Genomic DNA, 12,500 nt, shown 5'->3' on the forward strand with positions numbered 1-12,500 from the left:
TCTAAGTGTCTATGCCTCTGGTATATTTAATTTAAAAAGGTCTCTATTTTAGTCTAAGTGTCTATGCTACTGGTATATTTTATTTAAAACGGCCTCTATTTTAGTCTAAGTGTCTATGCCTCTGGTATATTTAATTTAAAAAGGCCTCTATTTTATTCTAAGTGTCTATGCCTCTGGTATATTTAATTTAAAAGGCCTCTATTTTATTCTAAGTGTCTATGCTACTGGTATATTTTATTTAAAACGGCCTCTTTTTTATTCTAAGTGTCTATGCTGCTGGTATATTCTTGGACTTTGAAAAATCTTAACAGCGCCTAACCCTTAAATAGGGATGGTCGGAATACGGAACACGCAATACGCAATGTGCCAATCCCAGCGCGACCTACTGCTTAGGGATGGCTGCAATACGGAACACGCAATGCGCAATACGCAATGAGCAATCCCAGCGCGACCTACTGCTTAGGGATGGCTGCAATACGGAACACGCAATACGCAATGAGCAATCCCAGCGCGACCTACTGCTTAGGGATGGCTGCAATACGGAACACGCAATGCGCAATGTGGAATGTGCCTTTCCCGCCCTCTTGATTAGGGACCAGGTGTGTTCTATTAAGGAAGCTTAATAACTTTACCTCATGCCCAGATGAGTGCACCTTCATTGGACACTCCAAGTGGACAGATGTGTCTGGAGGAGCCACCAGTGGCAAATGCGTATGGTATAACAGAAAAAATGGACTTAGTGCATTTTCTGATCAGACACTTCAGACTGGATTTACACCTATTTCTAAGCAAGATAGAGAAAAAAACTGACAATTTTTCTTGATCCTGGGATGTACCTGAGCTAAAGAGCATGTTTTTTGGACACTTTTATGCTTTTTTCACTAAAAGCCACCACCTGCTGCTGGTATATTTAAGGACTCTGTGCATTGCCTGAAGATTACTACTTGTATATGGTCTAACTCAGGGAAGGGAAATAGACTAATTTCCAACAAAAACCTCATGCTACTGGTAAATTTAAGGACTCTGTGCATTGCCTGAAGATTACTACTTGTATATGGTCTAACTCAGGAAGGGAAATAGACTAATTTCCAACAAAAACCTCATGCTACTGGTAAATTTAAGGACTCTGTGCATTGCCTGAAGATTACTACTTGTATATGGTCTAACTCAGGAAGGGAAATAGACTAATTTCCAACAAAACCTCATGCTACTGGTAAATTTAAGGACTCTGTGCATTGCCTGAAGATTACTACTTGTATAAGGTATAACTCAGGAAGGGAAATAGACTAATTTCCAACAAAAACCTCATGCTACTGGTATATTTAAGGACTCTGTGCATTGCCTGATATGACACTTCAGAGTCAATTTACACCTATTTCTAAGCAAGATAGAAAAAAAAACTGACAATTTTTCTTGATCCTGGGGATGTACCCGAGCTAAAGAGCATGTTTTTCGGACACTTTTATGCTTTTTTCCCTTAAAGCCACCACCTGGCAATGTTATAGCATTGGACTCTGTGCATTTCCTGAAGAAAATATCTTGTGTATGGTCTAACAAAGTAAGGGACATAGACTAATTCACTCATAAAACTCCATGCTTCTGGTATATTTAGGGACTTTGTGCAATTTCTGACTTGAAAACCTCCACATGATGTTGGTATAATAACTTTACCTCATGCCCAGATGAGTGCACCTTCATCGGACACTTCAACTAGGCTGAGGTGTCTGGAGGGTCCACCCAGTGGCACGTACATATGGTATAACAGAAAAAAAACGATGGAGTACCGGTGACATCTTGTGGACTTTAAGAGTCAATGCGCCTTCCAAATAAGATTAAACTGTGCACTTTTTTTCTAACAGCATTTAACCATGGTATAATTTAAACTAAACTCTCCTCTTTTATTCTAAGTTCATTTGGCCATGGTATATTTTATTTAAAATGGCCTTTTTTACTCAAAGTGTCTTTTCTACTGGTATATTTAATTTAAAAAGGCCTCTATTTTATTCTAAGTGTCTATGCCTCTGGTATATTTAATTTAAAAAGGCCTCTTTTTTATTCTAAGTGTCTATGCCTCTGGTATATTTAATTTAAAAAGGCCTCTTTTTTATTCTAAGTGTCTATGCCTCTGGTATATTTAATTTAAAAAGGCCTCTATTTTATTCTAAGTGTCTATGCCTCTGGTATATTTAATTTAAAAAGGCCTCTTTTTTATTCTAAGTGTCTATGCCTCTGGTATATTTAATTTAAAAAGGCCTCTATTTTATTCTAAGTGTCTATGCCTCTGGTATATTTAATTTAAAAAGGCCTCTATTTTATTCTAAGTGTCTATGCCTCTGGTATATTTAATTTAAAAAGGCCTCTATTTTATTCTAAGTGTCTATGCCTCTGGTATATTTAATTTAAAAAGGCCTCTATTTTATTCTAAGTGTCTATGCCTCTGGTATATTTAATTTAAAAAGGTCTCTATTTTAGTCTAAGTGTCTATGCTACTGGTATATTTTATTTAAAACGGCCTCTATTTTAGTCTAAGTGTCTATGCCTCTGGTATATTTAATTTAAAAAGGCCTCTATTTTATTCTAAGTGTCTATGCCTCTGGTATATTTAATTTAAAAAGGCCTCTATTTTATTCTAAGTGTCTATGCTACTGGTATATTTTATTTAAAACGGCCTCTTTTTTATTCTAAGTGTCTATGCTGCTGGTATATTCTTGGACTTTGAAAAATCTTAACAGCGCCTAACCCTTAAATAGGGATGGTCGGAATACGGAACACGCAATACGCAATGTGCAATCCCAGCGCGACCTACTGCTTAGGGATGGCTGCAATACGGAACACGCAATGCGCAATACGCAATGAGCAATCCCAGCGCGACCTACTGCTTAGGGATGGCTGCAATACGGAACACGCAATACGCAATGAGCAATCCCAGCGCGACCTACTGCTTAGGGATGGCTGCAATACGGAACACGCAATGCGCAATGTGGAATGTGCCTTTCCCGCCCTCTTGATTAGGGACCAGGTGTGTTCTATTAAGGAAGCTTAATAACTTTACCTCATGCCCAGATGAGTGCACCTTCATTGGACACTCCAAGTGGACAGATGTGTCTGGAGGAGCCACCCAGTGGCAAATGCGTATGGTATAACAGAAAAAATGGACTTAGTGCATTTTCTGATCAGACACTTCAGACTGGATTTACACCTATTTCTAAGCAAGATAGAGAAAAAAACTGACAATTTTTCTTGATCCTGGGGATGTACCTGAGCTAAAGAGCATGTTTTTTGGACACTTTTATGCTTTTTTCACTAAAAGCCACCACCTGCTGCTGGTATATTTAAGGACTCTGTGCATTGCCTGAAGATTACTACTTGTATATGGTCTAACTCAGGAAGGGAAATAGACTAATTTCCAACAAAAACCTCATGCTACTGGTAAATTTAAGGACTCTGTGCATTGCCTGAAGATTACTACTTGTATATGGTCTAACTCAGGAAGGGAAATAGACTAATTTCCAACAAAAACCTCATGCTACTGGTAAATTTAAGGACTCTGTGCATTGCCTGAAGATTACTACTTGTATATGGTCTAACTCAGGAAGGGAAATAGACTAATTTCCAACAAAAACCTCATGCTACTGGTAAATTTAAGGACTCTGTGCATTGCCTGAAGATTACTACTTGTATAAGGTATAACTCAGGAAGGGAAATAGACTAATTTCCAACAAAAACCTCATGCTACTGGTATATTTAAGGACTCTGTGCATTGCCTGATATGACACTTCAGAGTCAATTTACACCTATTTCTAAGCAAGATAGAAAAAAAAACTGACAATTTTTCTTGATCCTGGGGATGTACCCGAGCTAAAGAGCATGTTTTTCGGACACTTTTATGCTTTTTTCCCTTAAAGCCACCACCTGGCAATGTTATAGCATTGGACTCTGTGCATTTCCTGAAGAAAATATCTTGTGTATGGTCTAACAAAGTAAGGGACATAGACTAATTCACTCATAAAACTCCATGCTTCTGGTATATTTAGGGACTTTGTGCAATTTCTGACTTGAAAACCTCCACATGATGTTGGTATAATAACTTTACCTCATGCCCAGATGAGTGCACCTTCATCGGACACTTCAACTAGGCTGAGGTGTCTGGAGGGTCCACCCAGTGGCACGTACATATGGTATAACAGAAAAAAAACGATGGAGTACCGGTGACATCTTGTGGACTTTAAGAGTCAATGCGCCTTCCAAATAAGATTAAACTGTGCACTTTTTTTCTAACAGCATTTAACCATGGTATAATTTAAACTAAACTCTCCTCTTTTATTCTAAGTTCATTTGGCCATGGTATATTTTATTTAAAATGGCCTTTTTTACTCAAAGTGTCTTTTCTACTGGTATATTTAATTTAAAAAGGCCTCTATTTTATTCTAAGTGTCTATGCCTCTGGTATATTTAATTTAAAAAGGCCTCTTTTTTATTCTAAGTGTCTATGCCTCTGGTATATTTAATTTAAAAAGGCCTCTTTTTTATTCTAAGTGTCTATGCCTCTGGTATATTTAATTTAAAAAGGCCTCTATTTTATTCTAAGTGTCTATGCCTCTGGTATATTTAATTTAAAAAGGCCTCTTTTTTATTCTAAGTGTCTATGCCTCTGGTATATTTAATTTAAAAAGGCCTCTATTTTATTCTAAGTGTCTATGCCTCTGGTATATTTAATTTAAAAAGGCCTCTATTTTATTCTAAGTGTCTATGCCTCTGGTATATTTAATTTAAAAAGGCCTCTATTTTATTCTAAGTGTCTATGCCTCTGGTATATTTAATTTAAAAAGGCCTCTATTTTATTCTAAGTGTCTATGCCTCTGGTATATTTAATTTAAAAAGGTCTCTATTTTAGTCTAAGTGTCTATGCTACTGGTATATTTTATTTAAAACGGCCTCTATTTTAGTCTAAGTGTCTATGCCTCTGGTATATTTAATTTAAAAAGGCCTCTATTTTATTCTAAGTGTCTATGCCTCTGGTATATTTAATTTAAAAAGGCCTCTATTTTATTCTAAGTGTCTATGCTACTGGTATATTTTATTTAAAACGGCCTCTTTTTTATTCTAAGTGTCTATGCTGCTGGTATATTCTTGGACTTTGAAAAATCTTAACAGCGCCTAACCCTTAAATAGGGATGGTCGGAATACGGAACACGCAATACGCAATGTGCAATCCCAGCGCGACCTACTGCTTAGGGATGGCTGCAATACGGAACACGCAATGCGCAATACGCAATGAGCAATCCCAGCGCGACCTACTGCTTAGGGATGGCTGCAATACGGAACACGCAATACGCAATGAGCAATCCCAGCGCGACCTACTGCTTAGGGATGGCTGCAATACGGAACACGCAATGCGCAATGTGGAATGTGCCTTTCCCGCCCTCTTGATTAGGGACCAGGTGTGTTCTATTAAGGAAGCTTAATAACTTTACCTCATGCCCAGATGAGTGCACCTTCATTGGACACTCCAAGTGGACAGATGTGTCTGGAGGAGCCACCCAGTGGCAAATGCGTATGGTATAACAGAAAAAATGGACTTAGTGCATTTTCTGATCAGACACTTCAGACTGGATTTACACCTATTTCTAAGCAAGATAGAGAAAAAAACTGACAATTTTTCTTGATCCTGGGGATGTACCTGAGCTAAAGAGCATGTTTTTTGGACACTTTTATGCTTTTTTCACTAAAAGCCACCACCTGCTGCTGGTATATTTAAGGACTCTGTGCATTGCCTGAAGATTACTACTTGTATATGGTCTAACTCAGGAAGGGAAATAGACTAATTTCCAACAAAAACCTCATGCTACTGGTAAATTTAAGGACTCTGTGCATTGCCTGAAGATTACTACTTGTATATGGTCTAACTCAGGAAGGGAAATAGACTAATTTCCAACAAAAACCTCATGCTACTGGTAAATTTAAGGACTCTGTGCATTGCCTGAAGATTACTACTTGTATATGGTCTAACTCAGGAAGGGAAATAGACTAATTTCCAACAAAAACCTCATGCTACTGGTAAATTTAAGGACTCTGTGCATTGCCTGAAGATTACTACTTGTATAAGGTATAACTCAGGAAGGGAAATAGACTAATTTCCAACAAAAACCTCATGCTACTGGTATATTTAAGGACTCTGTGCATTGCCTGATATGACACTTCAGAGTCAATTTACACCTATTTCTAAGCAAGATAGAAAAAAAAACTGACAATTTTTCTTGATCCTGGGGATGTACCCGAGCTAAAGAGCATGTTTTTCGGACACTTTTATGCTTTTTTCCCTTAAAGCCACCACCTGGCAATGTTATAGCATTGGACTCTGTGCATTTCCTGAAGAAAATATCTTGTGTATGGTCTAACAAAGTAAGGGACATAGACTAATTCACTCATAAAACTCCATGCTTCTGGTATATTTAGGGACTTTGTGCAATTTCTGACTTGAAAACCTCCACATGATGTTGGTATAATAACTTTACCTCATGCCCAGATGAGTGCACCTTCATCGGACACTTCAACTAGGCTGAGGTGTCTGGAGGGTCCACCCAGTGGCACGTACATATGGTATAACAGAAAAAAAACGATGGAGTACCGGTGACATCTTGTGGACTTTAAGAGTCAATGCGCCTTCCAAATAAGATTAAACTGTGCACTTTTTTTCTAACAGCATTTAACCATGGTATAATTTAAACTAAACTCTCCTCTTTTATTCTAAGTTCATTTGGCCATGGTATATTTTATTTAAAATGGCCTTTTTTACTCAAAGTGTCTTTTCTACTGGTATATTTAATTTAAAAAGGCCTCTATTTTATTCTAAGTGTCTATGCCTCTGGTATATTTAATTTAAAAAGGCCTCTTTTTTATTCTAAGTGTCTATGCCTCTGGTATATTTAATTTAAAAAGGCCTCTTTTTTATTCTAAGTGTCTATGCCTCTGGTATATTTAATTTAAAAAGGCCTCTATTTTATTCTAAGTGTCTATGCCTCTGGTATATTTAATTTAAAAAGGCCTCTTTTTTATTCTAAGTGTCTATGCCTCTGGTATATTTAATTTAAAAAGGCCTCTATTTTATTCTAAGTGTCTATGCCTCTGGTATATTTAATTTAAAAAGGCCTCTATTTTATTCTAAGTGTCTATGCCTCTGGTATATTTAATTTAAAAAGGCCTCTTTTTTATTCTAAGTGTCTATGCCTCTGGTATATTTAATTTAAAAAGGCCTCTATTTTTTTTCTAAGTGTCTATGCCTCTGGTATATTTTATTTAAAACGGCCTCTATTTTTTTCTAAGTGTCTATGCCTCTGGTATATTTAATTTAAAAAGGCCTCTATTTTTTTCTAAGTGTCTATGCCTCTGGTATATTTAATTTAAAAAGGCAATACGGAACACGCAATGCGCAATGTGGAATGTGCCTTTCCCGCCCTCTTGATTAGGGACCAGGTGTGTTCTATTAAGGAAGCTTAATTAGCATCACAGCGGCTTGAAGATGGCAGGCAGACAGACGGTAAGTACCGCATTTCGGGCATTTTAAAACTAAATTAATCATATAAATTATAACTAATTTTGTCTCTTTTTTTCACTATCTTTGGCAGAAATGTCCAATGTGTAAAGTTAAGTGCACTAGGCTGAAAAAACACTTAAAAACGGTTCATGAAATCGATGACAAGGAGACCGGTTTGATAGCTAGGCTGGCTAGCAATCGTTGTTCAGTACGGCTAGATTGTGAAATCTGTGACAAGAAGTCTTTGGTGAGGTTGGACATGCACTTAAGCTCTACCCATAATGTACACGGTACCCAAAAAATGAAAATGGTAGCCCAGGCGAAGCGACTTTTTATGGGCAAATTGTTAGAGAAATACCGTAAGACCCAGAGTTCAAAAGACAGTGTAGCCTGTGAGACACCCGAGGAAACTGGTGACAGCCAAACTACATTTAACCCAGAGCCGGACACGTCTGAAGGGTCAAACTGTGATGGCCATGCCGTGGAAGAACCGGCATCCAGCCATTCTGAGTACGAGGCGGTGGGTTCACCATCAAGCTCAAGCGATTCTGAGGCCGAAGGCAACACACTTAGGAAGGGGAGGCATTTGATCTTACCCGAAGCTTTGGAAGGAACCAGGGTGGAAGTGGCCCTAGACGACTACCAGGCCTTTCACGTACGCTCTAATCCCACAGTGAAAGACTCAGAAAACGGCCAACAAAGAAGGACGCACGCCCTAAAATTCATTCTCCACATGGCCGAAGACACAAGCAAGCACGACTTCCATAGCCTTAAATTCATCCACAACCTGGAGAGACTAAGACAGTGGCCGTCTGCTCTGATCCAAAGCAAGTATAGCCACCCTACGGTACATATCATGCTTATAAACGCTATGTCTTTTATAAAGCACGCACGAGCCTTCCACCTGGACACACTGGGCCTTCAAACACACCAGATCAAACAGATACTCCTTCAAATCAAAAAGCTACTGAAGGATCACACTAGACATATGAGATGCCACCGGCAGGCAGTGAGAAGACTTAAATCAAGTATGTTGACATCCACATGCACATTCTGGAGAAATTACATCCATATGCATATGGTATAACCTTTGACTTATCCACTTACAGAACAACTAAAATCCACCCAGGATTTTGAGAGATTTATGAAGATAGCAGTAGTGGAAATACCCAGGCTCATAGGTGAGTGCCATAATACAGACATATCAAGCCCGCAACAGGTGCACATTTATAGGCATACATGTTTTAAACATGGTGGTTTTATCTTCCAGACCAGATGAGGGAGGAGGCCAGAGACGACACATATTGCCTCTTACAAGGGTATCTGACAGGGTATCTCGGGATGGTAACAGGCCATAGACCTGTGGTTCTTTACAATATGACCAAGGACCAAGTAGACAACGCAGACCAAGATGACAAAGGCCGTACAGTCGTCTGGGTAAGCCCACATAAGTCCACCTTACCCCCGCCACACACAGTAACATGAGAGGCATGGGTCTTTTGTAACATCCATATTTCCCCAGGTTGATCGACACAAAACGGACAGGAGATACGGCTCGGCATACCTCGCCCTGATGCCTGAAGAGGCTACATGGTTAAGAGCCATGGCTGACATCTCTTACTGCTATGGAGACAAAAAGTGCTTGTATGTCTTTCAGAGTCAAGGGAAAAAAATGACCAAAATTACCCACCTCTTTCAAAGGGCATGGAAACATGCAGGCATGGATGGACCTATCGGGTTTACCATAATCCGAACATCAGTCAGTAACCAAGTCAGACATCTCAGCACTGAGAACCGCATGTTAGTTTGTAAAAGCATGTGCCATACCATGGAGACTGCAGATCGGTTCTATGCATCTATACCTACCCTGAGTGATGCATTCAGGGTAAGAGAACTCAGAATGCAGGCATTGGATGAACCAATAAAAGGTTGAAAGAGTTATTCGTCTCTGTGTCTATTTAAAACATCCAGAAAATCATCATTCTGTATAAAATACATTGCCTAAAAAGGTGCACTAAGAGCCGGCCACACACAGTAGGATGAGAGCCCTGGATGATTTAATACATCCAGAAAATCATCATTCTGTATAAAATACATTGCCTAAAAAGGTGCACTAAGAGCCGGCCACACACAGTAGGATGAGAGCCCTGGATGATTTAATACATCCAGAAAATCATCATTCTGTATAAAATACATTGCCTAAAAAGGTGCACTAAGAGCCGGCCACACACAGTAGGATGAGAGCCCTGGATGATTTAATACATCCAGAAAATCATCATTCTGTATAAAATACATTGCCTAAAAAGGTGCACTAAGAGCCGGCCACACACAGTAGGATGAGAGCCCTGGATGATTTAATACATCCAGAAAATCATCATTCTGTATAAAATACATTGCCTAAAAAGGTGCACTAAGAGCCGGCCACACACAGTAGGATGAGAGCCCTGGATGATTTAATACATCCAGAAAATCATCATTCTGTATAAAATACATTGCCTAAAAAGGTGCACTAAGAGCCGGCCACACACAGTAGGATGAGAGCCCTGGATGATTTAATACATCCAGAAAATCATCATTCTGTATAAAATACATTGCCTAAAAAGGTGCACTAAGAGCCGGCCACACACAGTAGGATGAGAGCCCTGGATGATTTAATACATCCAGAAAATCATCATTCTGTATAAAATACATTGCCTAAAAAGGTGCACTAAGAGCCGGCCACACACAGTAGGATGAGAGCCCTGGATGATTTAATACATCCAGAAAATCATCATTCTGTATAAAATACATTGCCTAAAAAGGTGCACTAAGAGCCGGCCACACACAGTAGGATGAGAGCCCTGGATGATTTAATACATCCAGAAAATCATCATTCTGTATAAAATACATTGCCTAAAAAGGTGCACTAAGAGCCGGCCACACACAGTAGGATGAGAGCCCTGGATGATTTAATACATCCAGAAAATCATCATTCTGTATAAAATACATTGCCTAAAAAGGTGCACTAAGAGCCGGCCACACACAGTAGGATGAGAGCCCTGGATGATTTAATACATCCAGAAAATCATCATTCTGTATAAAATACATTGCCTAAAAAGGTGCACTAAGAGCCGGCCACACACAGTAGGATGAGAGCCCTGGATGATTTAATACATCCAGAAAATCATCATTCTGTATAAAATACATTGCCTAAAAAGGTGCACTAAGAGCCGGCCACACACAGTAGGATGAGAGCCCTGGATGATTTAATACATCCAGAAAATCATCATTCTGTATAAAATACATTGCCTAAAAAGGTGCACTAAGAGCCGGCCACACACAGTAGGATGAGAGCCCTGGATGATTTAATACATCCAGAAAATCATCATTCTGTATAAAATACATTGCCTAAAAAGGTGCACTAAGAGCCGGCCACACACAGTAGGATGAGAGCCCTGGATGATTTAATACATCCAGAAAATCATTATTCTGTATTAAATACATAGCCTAAGAATGTGCACTAAGAGCCGGCCACACACAGTAGGCTTATAGGCCTGAATTTAATTCCTCCAGAAACATATGGTATACAGCTTTAAGGAGGAAAATAATTACTACGGTGGAGTAATGCTGCCATCTTTTGGACTTTAAACGCCGGTGCGCCCTGCACATTTGAATGCAAAATGCTGGGTCTTTTTTTTCCTCCATAAATTAGTAAAATGTTTAAAATAGTTACCCCACTTTAGGCATACTCTGAGCCCGCCACACACAGTAGGATGAGACACATGGATGATTTAATACATCCAGAAATTAGTAAAATGTTTAAAATAGTTACCCCACCTTAGGCATACTCTGAGCCCGCCACACACACTAGGATGAGACACATGGATGATTTAATACATCCAGAAATTAGTAAAATGTTTAAAATAGTTACCCCACCTTAGGCATACTCTGAGCCCGCCACACACACTAGGATGAGACACATGGATGATTTAATACATCCAGAAATTAGTAAAATGTTTAAAATAGTTACCCCACCTTAGGCATACTCTGAGCCCGCCACACACACTAGGATGAGACACATGGATGATTTAATACATCCAGAAATTAGTAAAATGTTTAAAATAGTTACCCCACCTTAGGCATACTCTGAGCCCGCCACACACACTAGGATGAGACACATGGATGATTTAATACATCCAGAAATTAGTAAAATGTTTAAAATAGTTACCCCACCTTAGGCATACTCTGAGCCCGCCACACACACTAGGATGAGACACATGGATGATTTAATACATCCACAAATTAGTAAAATGTTTAAAATAGTTACCCCACCTTAGGCATACTCTGAGCCCGCCACACACACTAGGATGAGACACATGGATGATTTAATACATCCAGAAATTAGTAAAATGTTTAAAATAGTTACCCCACCTTAGGCATACTCTGAGCCCGCCACACACACTAGGATGAGACACATGGATGATTTAATACATCCAGAAATTAGTAAAATGTTTAAAATAGTTACCCCACCTTAGGCATACTCTGAGCCCGCCACACACACTAGGATGAGACACATGGATGATTTAATACATCCAGAAATTAGTAAAATGTTTAAAATAGTTACCCCACCTTAGGCATACTCTGAGCCCGCCACACACACTAGGATGAGACACATGGATGATTTAATACATCCAGAAATTAGTAAAATGTTTAAAATAGTTACCCCACTTTAGGCATACTCTGAGCCCGCCACACACACTAGAGTGATAGGCCTGGGTCTTTTAAAACATCCAGAAAACCCACTTTTAAATTATAGGCGCACCGACATTTTTTACCCAAAAGATGGCAGCATTACTCCACCGTTTTCCTTTTTTTTCCCCATTCAAAATTATTACTGAGCTCCACAAACTGCCTTTTCTGTTTAAAATCTGTCCCCAAGCTATCTGATCCTTTGCCCGGCCACACAAAGCAGGCTTATAGGCCTGGT

This window comes from Brachyhypopomus gauderio, unplaced genomic scaffold (assembly GCF_052324685.1).
Source record: "Brachyhypopomus gauderio isolate BG-103 unplaced genomic scaffold, BGAUD_0.2 sc451, whole genome shotgun sequence".
Classification (NCBI taxonomy): domain Eukaryota; kingdom Metazoa; phylum Chordata; class Actinopteri; order Gymnotiformes; family Hypopomidae; genus Brachyhypopomus; species Brachyhypopomus gauderio.